This window comes from Calonectris borealis, chromosome 2 (genome assembly GCF_964195595.1).
Source record: "Calonectris borealis chromosome 2, bCalBor7.hap1.2, whole genome shotgun sequence".
In the NCBI taxonomy this organism is placed as follows: Eukaryota; Metazoa; Chordata; class Aves; order Procellariiformes; family Procellariidae; genus Calonectris; species Calonectris borealis.
Genome location: NC_134313.1, coordinates 105,613,132 through 105,627,040, shown reverse-complemented (window position 1 = coordinate 105,627,040; position 13,909 = coordinate 105,613,132).

Here is a 13,909-nt window from a genome sequence, read left to right as displayed (position 1 = left end):
TCGACCAGTAATTAACCTGAGCTAGAAGATGAGGCTGCTTCTTTGTGAAATGCTTATTGTCATATAATGGTCATGAAGGAGATGAAACTGCTGGAGATTGCAAAATTGACTCACTTATACAAGTTATAACCTGACTGACAGCATTCACAGCAGCCCGATCAAACCGTGCTTCGTGCTGGGGCATTCTTGCACTAAATCACTGCAGGCAAAAGATTTCACTCATTTTCCATTGCCCTCTTTCAGATACTTTGGAGATGCGGTTATGTTAATTTAAACAGAACCCAGCAACCCTTTTCATATTGTTTTTTGAGCCCTTTTTTTAGAAATGTGCATCCCATAAACCTTTTTGGTCTCAATGGTGCACATTGAGAAGGCATCTTTGCTGAAGTCTTCACAAAGATCTTGCCAGGATTCTTTTTTTTTTTTTTTAAAATGGGAAAGTGGCAGCTCATTTAGAGCCCAAGAGCATGCCTGAAACATTCAAATGCGTTCCAGCTGAGACAGCTCTGGGTACAGTATGAAAACAGGGAATTTGCTTGGCTGAAGAAGGTCATCCTATAGCAGGACCCCTCTCCTTCCCCTAGCTATCTGTCTTCAGTAAAACCAACGTGACAGATTAAAAGTCACCAACAACCTTTGCACTTTTAATTAATAGCTCTTTGAGTGAATCAGCAGACACATAAGACTCATCTTTATTATGAGTAATTTGCTATTAAATCCTATTTCACTATTTTAGTTCAATGGTTCTATTGCTTCCTTACAGCACACATTGCAAAACACCCTTTAAAGCCCAAACAGAAATTAAAAACACCCAGTACATTCCCAAAAGCTACATGAAAATTGACCATGAGTAGCTTCAGAAGTTAGAAACGTCATTCTAAAAAATCTTCTTCTAATGACAGGTTCTCTACTCCTAGGAGAGTCCAGAGAAGGATGTCCCCACAAAGATGCTGACTAGGAAGTCTAAGCAGGCTTCACTCCCACATTACACATGAAACTGGATGGCTAGATCTCTCAGGTCAAAGCCCTAGAGAGAATCAACGCCTCACTGGTGGGCTGCAGGCTCCATTGTGGCAGCAGTCCTGTCCCTGGTGATTTTGACAGAGTATTAGTCTTGTCCCAATGCAGAATAGACAGCCATCTAAAGTACTGAAAACTTTTTCTATGTTGCTAGGGAAGTCAGTACAGTGGGGCAAGGACAGTGTGTTTCTTTCTTTATCCATCCTCCAAATGTTTGTAATTTCTGTGACCACTCCCTGGGTGCATTCTTCATTAGCATTTTTGCAAAAAGTACTAATCTAACACTTTCTGGATAACAGTAACATTTCAAAAAAACTGAACAGTAATGCTGTTATTTTCTCAAGGCAGTACTAGTCAGACACCCTTATCTTATTCTCCATGGGGCTGCTAAGCTGTAAGCAAAGTAGGTTGTCGATCGATTAGATCCATATTCTTTTTTCCTTCCCAGTTGCCTTTTTTGCAGGTTATAGCAAACAATTGCATTTTAACCTCTTGGTACCCACTAACTTTGAAGCTGAAATACTGAGAAAACAAGGCATTTAAGTTTTACTATGAGAAAAAGCTACCCTGATGCAGCACAGAAAAAAGACACTCTTTGTTCATCATATGCCCCACAGAGTCCTCAAGCTGCAGGGGAGGTGGAGGTGCTCAGGAAGTTACGACAAAGACCTGAGGTTCAGACCTTGTTGCTTAAAAGGGCTGGAACCCCAACCTTCGGTTGGCCATCAGGTGATGACCGCAACCCAGTTGCCTCCCAGGGCTACAATTTTTCCTTCTACCTGTCTTCCCTAGGCTTATTCCAAGAAGAGCCACGGTTAATTATAATTTCTATTTAAGAGAAATATTTTTACTTTTTTTTTTCATTTATGATATTACCAAAGATGCTATGCCTCGTTTAATTTTCTATTTTTGAGAAAAATGTCACGCTCTGCTATAATCCCGTTGAAGTCAACAGGTTTTTCTGAGCTTGCACCAAGGAATTATATCAATTCTGTGTGTGTTTCTCATTGTGCTGCTCCCCTTGCTGCTAAAACCTTCGTATTTCTCTGCACTCTGCAGAACTTTCAAACATCAAATTCATCAATTCCACGTGACCAGCTCTTACCCCTTCCCCACTCCCCCCAGTGAATTTACAGGTAATTCCGCTTGGGACACTATTGAGGGGAAAAGAAGATCTCCCACAGCGGGGGCTGAGGGTCCCAGTTGTCTGACTGGGAATTTGTGCCACCGTCAGTCTGCCAGCTGTTAATCTGCTCCCTGACCCAAAGCTCTGGAGAGAAACCACCTTGGTGAATCAAAGGAACATCATGTACCAGAGCCCCATCACTGGACAGACTCTTGCACCACTACAACATCTAGCAACTAGCTTGTCAGTGGGAAAAAGAAACCATTCAGCTTGGATATCAAGTAAAAAAATGCAGCATAATAAACCTCAAGATTGTTATATGTTCTGCACATATAAGCAACATCCATCCAAATGCTTTTTTCATCCTACTGCTTAATTCAATTTATAATAATACAGCAATTGCCCAGGAGCATGAACATGTTCATATGCAGGAAGCAAATTAACTCAGTAAATTACTGACAAAACCAAACAAACCAAATGTTTTTTCTCCAGAAGAACATCCTTTCAACAATTATCAAACAAAAGATACCTGTCTGAAAAGCTTATACTTAAGGCACCCTCCCTGGCACTGCAATATTCCCGATACAAACCCATAAAGTTTATTACAGCATACAAGAAAATTATTTTTATCTGCAAATACTTTGTCGTGGCTCTTTCTTGCATATGAATTATGGGTCATTAGCTACCAAATAAGAAATATTGCATATGTGGCATGTAGCCACCTTAAAAGGGACAGTGGAAGCGCGTGCCTGATGGGGTCACCCTGGGAGATTCACATAGAATCCGGCAAGTCTGATTAACAAGTTTACAGAAACGGGGACTGCAAGAAGATACTTCTCCTTCACTTCTCAGGCGAGGCTGTGCAGATGGCGCTTCCTCCAAACTGTTCCACTTCACGTTAGAAAGTGTTTAATATGCAAGTTCAACCTATTCTATTCCAGGCCGAACATATTCAAGAACCTGGATCGAACTAGTCTCAGGGAAAGTGTTAGAACAACATTTGCAGCTTAACTTTTCACCACAGACCCTGGAAGTTATCTTCAGACCTGCTCCTTGCACAAAGACTTTCAGTGAGGGTTGAGTTAAGGATTGAAGCTGATGGATTTCATGCCGACATTTAGACATCTAAACATATCGGTGTTTTATTTTCTTCATCATAAGTGATTTGCTTGTGGTGACACAAGATGCTTGTGCTTTAACAAGCACTGAGTCAAGCTCCAGCATAGCCTAAGCTATATTCAATCCATTGGATTGAACATATTAAGACAGTAGCGAGTCACCAACACGTTGGCTCAAATGGCTGGATATGAAAGGAATCAGTGGTCTATGTCCAGAGGCTAAAGGCAGATACGAAAATAATAAAAATCTCCAAAACAAGTGCCATTAAGTGGCCGTTTGTGTTGACCACTCAGCAGAATGTATCAGGAAGCTGCAGAGAGGTAGGGGCAACAGTGGCTGGGAGAGTGCAAGAGCAGAGGAGCTTCATCCCGAGGAAAAATAGCGGTGGCACACTCAAAGGTGCAGGATGAACGAAAGGAGTTAAGTAAGTGCCAAGCTTTCAGTGGAGTAAGAGAGAATGGGTTACTTCATCTCTGAAAATGGCAAACTTGACCATAAAGTAGCATTCTTCTGCAGAAGACTGAATACAAAGATATTAGTTAAACAGGAAACTATAGTTACAGACAGAAAAAATGTATGGTCTGAAAGACTTAATCAAAAGAAAGATCAAAATGTCCAAAGAGCTGGATATTACGGAAAATCTTGGACTGCCAGTGAAAAATCAGGAAATTTCTAAAATGGAAGGCACCATCTTTCAAATGGAACCTAAACCACCTGCAATGTCATTATGCATCACACATTGCTCACATTACTGATCCATGGTGGAGAAGACATTAGGTGACCCAGGTAAAGTCTGCGGAAGAGCCATCACAGACCTTTAAGCAGGGGTGAACTGAAAAAAAGGATAAAACATCTGCAATTAAATTGTAACTCGGCTATAACCAAGTATGCACAAAGGAAAATGAATTCTGGCTCAGTTTCTCAGAGAAAATTAGATAGTTCTGCTTAAAAAAAGTAAGTGGGAGAAAAAAGTATCCTTTTGCAAATGCATTTTTCTACATTATGCTTTTAACTACCAGCTCTTAAATCATGTCTGAAGAGGCCGGGGGAAACACATTAGCACCTCTCTACAAGCACTGTGCTTGAACATGGTTGGCTTGGGGAGAGGGGAAAGAAAGATTTCCAGACTCAGTACAGACAGACCCCGAAGGCTGTTGGCATAAGCACAAAGCCAGAGTAGTGATTCAAGAAAATGGAAAGAAAATGCCTGTAAAGCAGAATTCACCAAGAAGACGTTAAATAGCAAACAGGAGACAGGGCCTTCAAGAGCAGCGTTTAATAATTAGGTCACTGCTCGGTTGCAGAGCTCTTTTGTGAACAACGAAGGTGTTCTACAACAGGAGTCAGAAACCTGCCGAAAGCCAATTTGCCTGCCTCTTTCAGAAACCCTCCTGGATTCCCTGGTTCAGTTTTCACCATCGCAATTATCAGACTGCCAGGGCAACTGATACAGCAAATTGACTGTTAACTTCCAAAGCTGCTCACTGCTGCTCTTAAAGAGTTAACGGGGGAGCCCGGGGAGGCGGCAGCTGCCGGCAGCGTGCCTCTGAGCCGCTCACAGCATCGGCTGGGGAGTGACAGACCTACCAGCAATTTCTGTGTGCGGAGGGACAGTGCAATGCAAAGTTACCGACTGCGTTTAAAAAGTCTCGCTTTCTGTGACCGTTACTCTCCTTTCCCTGTCCCCAGGTCAGCAGAGCTCTTGCGCATGCGCTGTATTTTAAAGCACGTGCTGAGGTCCTACGTGTGTTTCTGACTTGGCGTTTGCAGACCCTGGCAGCCAGCTCTGTCAGAAAATGCCATTAGCCAGTAGTTGCACTCTGCATCCAGAAGAGGATTTCACATTTGAAAGAGAAAATATGAGGCTGCTGCATGCTACCAGAGAGCTACTGCAGTAGAGGTAAGCAGAGAAATGTCATCCGCCAACGTACAAGATGAAGCGTGCCAGCCCCCGGAGTTTTAGTGAATGCGTTTCCATTTCTTTTCTTTCTTCTAGCTTAAATATTTTATTATTTTCGAAAAGGAGAGCATGTGAGCAATAAAAAAATTGTGTGTGAAGGAGAGCACTTGCGTTCTCAAGACAGCCTCTAGGTGGGTGAGATGGCACCTCAGAGGCAGATGGATACAGATTTCCAATCAAATCAGTCATTAAGCTGCGTGGAGCTGGGAGTGAAGCTCAGCACAGGTTTAGGCAGGTCTGTGTGCAGCGTGGCTGGTTTTCCAACTAGTGCTTCAACTTACAGTGTCATTTTGTTTCCCGAGCAATGTTTTAGCAATCTAGGGGTATGGTGTGCTGGGCTGAGGAGGCTTGGGCTGTTCATGGAGCCGCAGGCAGAACCCAGCACAGGCAGAGACCTCGGCGTGCAGGACTGCCCCGTGCCTGCTGCTCTCGGGCTTCGAAGAGGCTCCTGCCACCAGAGCAGAGAGTGGAGACGGGACTGGGGTGAGGATTTGGAGAGCCGTGGCGGGCTCACAGGAAGGCAAGTGGGAGCTGGGAGCTGAGGGCAAGGCTCAGCTGTCAGCCAGAGCAGGCGAGGGCTCAGCCAGGAGTCAGCGCAGCACTAGCACTGGAGGAGAAGCACATGGAGCAAAGCATCGACACATCAGGACAAGACTAGATTTGCAGCCAGAAGCTCAGGCAGCCCTTAAACAAGAGTTGGTCCAGCCAGAGCAGAGGCATGGCAAGGTTGTGGTCAGCTTTGGGTACCCCGAAGGGTGTGTCAGCCTCCTCGGGGGCATCACCAGAGCCCTTGGGATGGACTCTAAGCTTCAAGGCTGCGAAGGAGCAGAGAACAGACCAAACTGTTTGCATCCCCGTATGTACTGCATGCTGAAGTGCTTTGTTCAAAGTGACACACAGGGCGTTGTTTTTTCAGTCTAGTGGGAACAACAGTCGTCTTTGATGTTCCTTCTTTAGTGCAATTAAAATTTTGCTTCTGTTTTATGGTAAAGGAAATAAAAGACAGCGTCGATAAACCTCAGAAACTCTTTTTAGGAAAATGTGTTATAGGTATAAGTGCTTATGATTTTATAGTGCATTTTTTTTTCTAGTTACAATGTGGAAATAATTTTAAGGGTTCTGTGTTATAAAATATAACTTACATAATTTAAAAACAATTTTCAAGGCTAAGGTGAAGCTTTCTTTTACATTTTTGCACTAGAGCTGTATAATCATTAGATTTAATTGATGGAGTAGTCTTGAGTTTTTGTTGTTTTGTCTTACCATCTTGTGTGAAGTCTGCTTTAAACCATCTGAAATTACTGGATGTGGAGCTTACTGAACAACAAAACTCAGTTAACTGTCATTGGTCTCTGTACGATTAATAGAGATTAAGAAAATGCTGGCATATGTACAGGCATATGACATCATTGGTTCCTAAAAGAAACCATTATTCATCAGCTCAACATTTGGGATTGATTGGCTTTGCTTATTACCAGGGAGAAACGAGCACAAAGTTCAAATTCACTAGCAAAATTATGCACTATTACTCAGTAATCTCTCTTCAGCAGGAAATATTCACTGAATTGAGTGAGAACAGGGTTTTTTTTTTTTGTCAGACCAATCCATTTAGTCTATGTAATTACAGGCTCAAACAAATATATGTATACTGACAGCCACTCACTGCCTGTGGACCACTTTAGTTGTATACTGCCAGTCATGTGCCACTATAACATTTTTCAGTGTCATTGTTTATTTTAGATTAATTCAAGGCACTTCTGACACTGTGTTTTTGCTATGAGTTTGATTTTGCAGAAAGAAATCAGGTCTGCTTTAGAAATATTTGATGCTGTTTTAGGGCCTACAAAGCTACTGTCGGTACAACTATCTGTCCAGGCAGGGATTACTCAGTTGAGACCTTTACCTACTTTAAACCATCTTTTTTACAGTGTTTGTGTGAGCAATTCTGCAATGCCATTTACAAATTATGAAGGATCTGAAATTAGTGATGAATGGAGAAAGGCTGAGATGCTGAATAGCTGCGTAGAAAAATCTTCCATCACAAAGAAAAGCAGACAAAGTGTGGTATATGTATGATGCTCACACAAAATGCAGGTGTGATCTATAAACAAGCAAACTTATGGTAATGTGAAACGTGTGGGCTATTTTAGGCTGTTTCTAAGTGAGCAGGGAGAAAACCTTTATTAAAAGAAATATTGACTAGGAATTGATTTGCAAAGACCTAGAGATTTTGCAGAAGTCCTTCAGTATCGGGGAGGGGGGTGTCTTAAGGATCCGAGAGTGTCCTTCTTCTCCCACTAAACAGTGGGAGTCCGTGAAACCCAACTGGGCTCTGGTAGTATTGGCCAATAAACTCTCTATATCACTGGTGTAAACATTACAAATTTGGCATAGTCCAAGGCTTTCTAGAAGGCTAAAGATCAGTAAAAGCCGTACAGGATTTTCAGAAGAGGTCTGATTTCCTGCTCTGGCCAGTTTATGGTATGAACACCAAGAGAGGAACTGCCACTCTCCGTGGCAGGTCTTGGAAGCCTTGGAGAGCATCTCTGGTGGCATGAAGGCTGGGATGTCATAAGCAGGGAGTGCCAGAAAAACACAGGGAGAGAAATTGGAGCGATGTAAAGAGTAACTGCTTATCCACCAGTTAGGAAAATACAAAGGTAAATGGGGAAACAAGGATAATTTGTTCCTCTTGAAGCACTTGGATTTAATGACCCTTTTTTGCAGTTCTGGGACAGTATGCTCACAGTACATTCCAAATTTTTTTTTATTCTTGTACATAAGATTTAAAACAGGGAAAAATACAGAGGGAACCAATCATCTCCCAAGAAGTAACTCCCAAGATACTGGAAGAACTGAATTATGCTTCAAAAAACAGGACCCTGATTTATGCTGTAAAAACCAGGATTTTACCTTTCATGAGGGTGATTTCCATACGCAGTGAGAATCAGGCCAGATTTTTAACTAATTTCACTGGAAACACAAATAATCATGAAAAGGCTTTGCTGAGCTTCTGAAGCCAGAAAAAGTAATTTCTAGTTTCCAGTAGTCTGGTGTAGTTTTGTCACAGAAGGAAGACAATCCACTTTTTCCTTTGAAAGGTATTGTCTTTTCAGAATCACAGAATTTAATTTTTTAAAAAAAGAGTCAATAATGCAAAGCACAGAAATGTCATGTCTTTCTGAGCACCCTTTTTTGTCAAGGTTAATAGATAACAGCAAAATTACAAAACAAACAGCTCTGGGAAAACAACATATGTAATACAGTCTCTGAAGACAAAAGAGACTGCAATGGTCATCTCATATGACCTACTGTTATATTTGGAGTTATTTGTAGAATATTTTATGAAAGTGCCCATTGAATCTTCATCTCAGCATCATTTACTAGGGTTAAGAGATGATCACATGTCTTTTAAAAATAAAATTAAACATTATAAACAAATGGTTGACGTAACAACTTACAGGTCAGCAGGGACACTAGCAGAGACATTTGTTAAATAACATGCATCTGTTCTTTTATGCTTTTACTAATTATCTAAAGTAAAGGATAAGGAACATATTAATGAAAGTCCCAGATATATTAAATTGAGGGAAATTTAATACAAGAGAGACATGAAAAAAATAGGAAAGAACTCTGATAAAAAATACAGCGAGAAAGTGAGGAAACGAGGTACCATTTATGGAATAAAACCCAATCAAAATGAAAAGCTATTCTAATTCACAAGGGAAAGAACAATCTGAGACACACACAATCAGACAAACCTGCAAAGACATGACATGGAAAGAATCTTGGGGGACTGTATTTGCAATGCAGGATAGCAAGGTAAAAAAGCCAGAGCAACATATAATGAGGCTGGAATATATAGATACAACCTTTTCACAGTCACACCTGGATTAGCCTGTTCATTTCTGTGTCAGATGAAGAAGATCTGATAAATGGGAGAGAATTCAGATCAGCGCAGCAAACGGATTCATCAAGGTCCAAAGTCTGATTTATGAGGAAGAATGAAGAGTTCAAAAGGTATTAGATTAGTTATATCAAGAGGCAAATACAGCCTGGGAACAAAGGAACAGTCTTGAAATACATAAAGCCTACAAATAACGTAGATAAAGGGACTTAACTAGCAAATTCAAAGCAAACATAAATAAATAGGTGAAACTAAAGGAGGAGTTCAGGCTGGATGTCAACAGTCCCTTTCCTAACAGCACATCCAGCTGGCGCTGATCTTGCAGGAGACTGAATGAAAGAGACTTCACTTGGCCCATTCAAAACCTGAGAAAAAACGTGCAAGAGAAGACAGCCAGGGGTCGGCTGCCCAGCTAGAAGTGACTGATGTTCCCCTGCCCTCCCTCGGCCCCTCAGTTCTCGCCAGAGGGATGTCACAAGGCGGTGCCAAGTCAGTTGGACGCGGAGACCCTGGCCAGTGCCCAGACCCCTATGCCCCTGCCCTGCCCAGGGCTGGTTAACTGCTTCTCACTCCCTGCGAGACTCTTTCGGGCATGAATTAACCTCCATCCCACCAGAAGTCAGTCTTCGCCTTCCTTGGTTCAAGTGTTTCTTGGTCACGCAATGAGTCTGTGCTGGAAGAACGGCACTGTTTGTTCTGCAAATCCAGCTGTGCCAGAGCCAGACTGTCCAGCAGATGCTGAAGAGATTTCTCAGCCTGGCAGGTACAAAAGCATCAGTGGGAAAGGGTGTCAGTTGGGAATGAGAAGCCCTAACTGGGCAGCTGCAAGGCTGACCCTCTCTTTGGGAAGAAGTGCAGCTTTGTGTCCTGTTTCACAAAGCAGAGGAGAGCAGCAGGTAAGATTTGAATGGCAGATTTAGGGAGCAAAGAGTGACGCTGTGGCTCAGCAACCTGGCAGTGCTGAAACCGGACAAATGCTTATTAAATTTCTTGGCATTAATGTCCTGCTGAGCAGTTAAGCTGTATCGCGTAGAAAGCGAGTTGCTGGGAGGTAATGTCTGTTCTGCCCACCTCTCTGATCCACAGGGATATTTCCCTCAAACCCAGTTTTCTCTGTGGGCCGGTATTTCAGCACCAGCCCTGCGATAAAGGAGTATTTGCTTATTTTAGCGCAGACAACCCTATTTCATGTACAATGTGCCCCAACACACAGTCCCTGTTTCCCTAAAACCACTTTTCTGTGGCTATTGGTAAGGGTATCATGTTATTGCATTAAACCTTTAATTAGCATGCTGCTGGTTTTCATTGTCTAACAGCACCCACTGTGTTAATGATCATGGAGTGTAACGATGAATATGTACGGTGGGAAATAACGCACATAATACAGGCAGGAGGGCAATTGATTGGACAGTTTAATCAACCGTTTTATTCCCCCGCTGCCATTAGGAAGTCAATATCATTGAGCGAAAATGCCAAGACATCATCTTGCTGGAAAGCTTGCCTTTGGTGGGATTTAAAGAAGTGATGAAAAGTAAAGAGAACCTTAAAAGTAAAACAATACTTACATAAAACTCTTTCAGACCCAAATTAGTCACACTGTGTTTGCAGGTAGATATTGGTTTCAGGCAGCACATTCATACAGTAGCGCTGAGCGGCTTTCAGCTTCACTTGCTGGATGAAGTAAAATGCAGTGACCTTTCAATGTTTTCTCTAGATAAGCCTGAATCAGAATCCCAAACCCAAACACCCCCAAATGTTGGGGACATTCGGATCTGAGAGACAGATTAGCTAGATAGTGAGGGATAAGTTTAGATATTTGCAGAGGAGGGAAAAGAAGTCTTCCAGTGCGTTACAGCCTGTGTAATCGTAATATCTGCATGGAAAGAGCGTGCATGTGAAAAGGGGAGCATGACTAACCGAGACAGAGGAGAATGAAGAGGAATACACAGGAGAGGGCTAAAGTTTTACAGGTGCTGGGAAAGGCACTGTGATGGGCATAAGCCACCTGACCTACTGTTAGGTGCCTGCGCCCAGCTGAGGCGATGCCGCAGGAGGAAACCATCAGGTGAGATGTGGCCCGACTGAATGCAGGACCTGGACGTCAGCAGGGCCACCTGGATGTCAGCAAGGCCCTCTCACTGGAGCAGGTCTGCTGCGCAGGGAGATGCTAAAAAGCAACAGCCGAGATTGGGCAGGATGCCTGAAACATCAACTTATTCAGCAAGGGAAAGAGAAGCATCGTCTCACTTAGGGATTTACATCAACCCCTTTCCAGTTCTGCCTTGGCAAACGTGTGGCACGAGTGTGGCTGAGCCACATGAACTGCTTGGAAGAGGAGTTATGGTAGGGGTGCTGCGTGAGCCCAGCAGTATCACTTCTGGAGTCCCCCTTTCTCTTCTTGGCTTTATGCTGCTAGGGAGAAGCTGGAAAGCTGGGAGCAAAACTCAAAAGGCAAGCGATTAAAGGTCATCACAGCGTCGCGTCTCCTACCAAAGCCTGAGAGCTGAAGAGCCACAAAAGATTGAAGTGTTTGTGGCTGTGGCATTCTTGGCATTTGAGGAGTGCAAGCAGCAAGGTTAGCAAAAGCTGGCAAAGCTGACCTTTAAAAACTGTCGTTCAGATATTGGGAGGAAAAGTTTCCTGGGCATCAGTTTCCTTGGAGCTAAACATTACTCCAAGGAAATGGCTAATGTCATTATTTTGGATTCTCTCCACTAACTCAACAAACCATTAGGAAATTTATTACAACAGAATAGCGAGCAGGAGAAGGAGTCAGTAAAAACTATTCTGTGCCTTGTAGCAACTATGTTTTTATGAACATTTCTACAAAGGTCCTGCCCTTTATGTGCTAAAGGACATGAACTCCACCTGCAATTGCATATATGCATTTTGGTGTGCAAAAACATCAGGAGCACTGGTGAAGAATTGCATATTGACAATTTCAAGACGGGACATTAAAAATATTTTAAAACATTTGGCCCAAAATGCCTGAGTAAAGGATAGCAAATAGCAAGTGGAAATTCGACTAATTGCCCTAGATGAATTTGACTCAGAGCCTGCTTCTCAGGTAGTCTTTACAGGGGCAAAAACTGTCTGAAACATGAAGGATACTCATGAGTTTTGTGAGGGTCCCACATTCATGCCATTACATTGAAGTCATCAGTATCTGGGGGTGGTTTGCATGCCTCTCACCCCAAATATCTCTGAATCTTGGTCTAGCTTTCTTGTTTTGTAGGATACTTTATAGTGAGACTTTATTTTTGAGCTCTAACTCTTCTCTTCGAACTACATCGTTCAGATTCTCTCTGCCGGAAAACAGATGCATCCTCCAGTGTCCAATCTCACGTATAAGAATATATTTATAAGCTCCTCTGCTCTGAAAATGCTTGGATGTAATTTCTGAGGCAGGATGCTTGCTCGTTAACACTGGAAGAACCTGTTCCCAATATTTCAGCCCACATGCTGCTCAGAAATCGTTTCTTTGAGCTGTGTCGAAATTTCACAAAAGACATGAAGGAGTCTCATTTCAAGACAGTGGGGAAATCTCACATTGTTTACATGTTTACACATCATTGCCTCAAAACCACAATTGTTATTCATAGCCCCTCACATTCAAAATTGCACATAAATCTCACAAAGCCGTGAGCTTAGCTTAAAAATCACCAGGTATACTTGTTGGTGCTGTGCTTTTTCACAGTGCAGCCAAGACACACTTTCAAACTTTGCTTCACAACCTGAAGGAGTACAGAAAAAATTTACATTTTCTTAAAGTGCAAATTGAAATTCTTGTAGTTAGCAGACTCCAGAAACCACAGTTTTAAATGGAAGGAGGGTTGGTAACAGCGGACTTCGTAGCAAAAGTGCGTTGCAAGAGTTGTGCAGCTATATTTACAGATGCAAATGTATTAAATTATACTGATTAGCTAAATGTCTTCCAAGAAAGCCAAGTGAACATCATAACATGAGAGCTACAAGCACTGAGCCTTCAATGTCACATCAGGAAACCCTGAGCAATGAAGGTATTTTCTCCTTTGCGCTCTCCAGGTTTCCAAATACCGCATGCTTCCACAATGACCCAGAACAGGATCCTGAATTAGTTCTGAATTCTTACTTCTCATTCAGAAAGTGGTCCATAACATCTTCCAGAGATGGCAGAGAGCACGTCCTCAGCCAGCATGAACCCCTTGAAGGGCTTCAGGGTTCACCTCAAGGGAGCCATGGCCGTTTCCACCAGGCAGGAGCTGCTCCTTCGGGAGTCCCGTGGTGTCCTGCAGCCGCTTGCAGCACTAGGGGCATGCACAAAGACAACAAGCAACGGGGGGGATCTAAAAAAGCAGCACATTTTGTGCCCCTAGTCCCAAGACCTGGATTCTAGATGAGGGCGCAGGGTGATGAAGCATCACCCTGGCCTGCTTCACCCAAACCCTGACAGAGACCAGAGTGCTGGGGCTGTTTGCACGTCCCTGCTCTGGGGTTGCTCCAGGTGCAGCCCAAGGTAGCTGAGGTGCAGCTCAGTTGCAATCCAGTCCTCTCCTGCACGGGCAGCATTTTCAGTGTTTGCTCTCTGAAAGCAGCGGTTGTTTCTGCGTTGCCGCTCGTGTCATGGCATATGCTGCATCGTGGCAAAGCACCATGGCCAAGGGTTGCTCTTTGAACATCTTAAATTTTCAGCACACAGCTGTCTTCACGCTAACCCACCAGCAGTGGACATGGAGAGAAGCTATTCGGCCTACATGGAAGGTTAGTTTGGCTAAGAGAGGGACGTGGCACGGAGGCG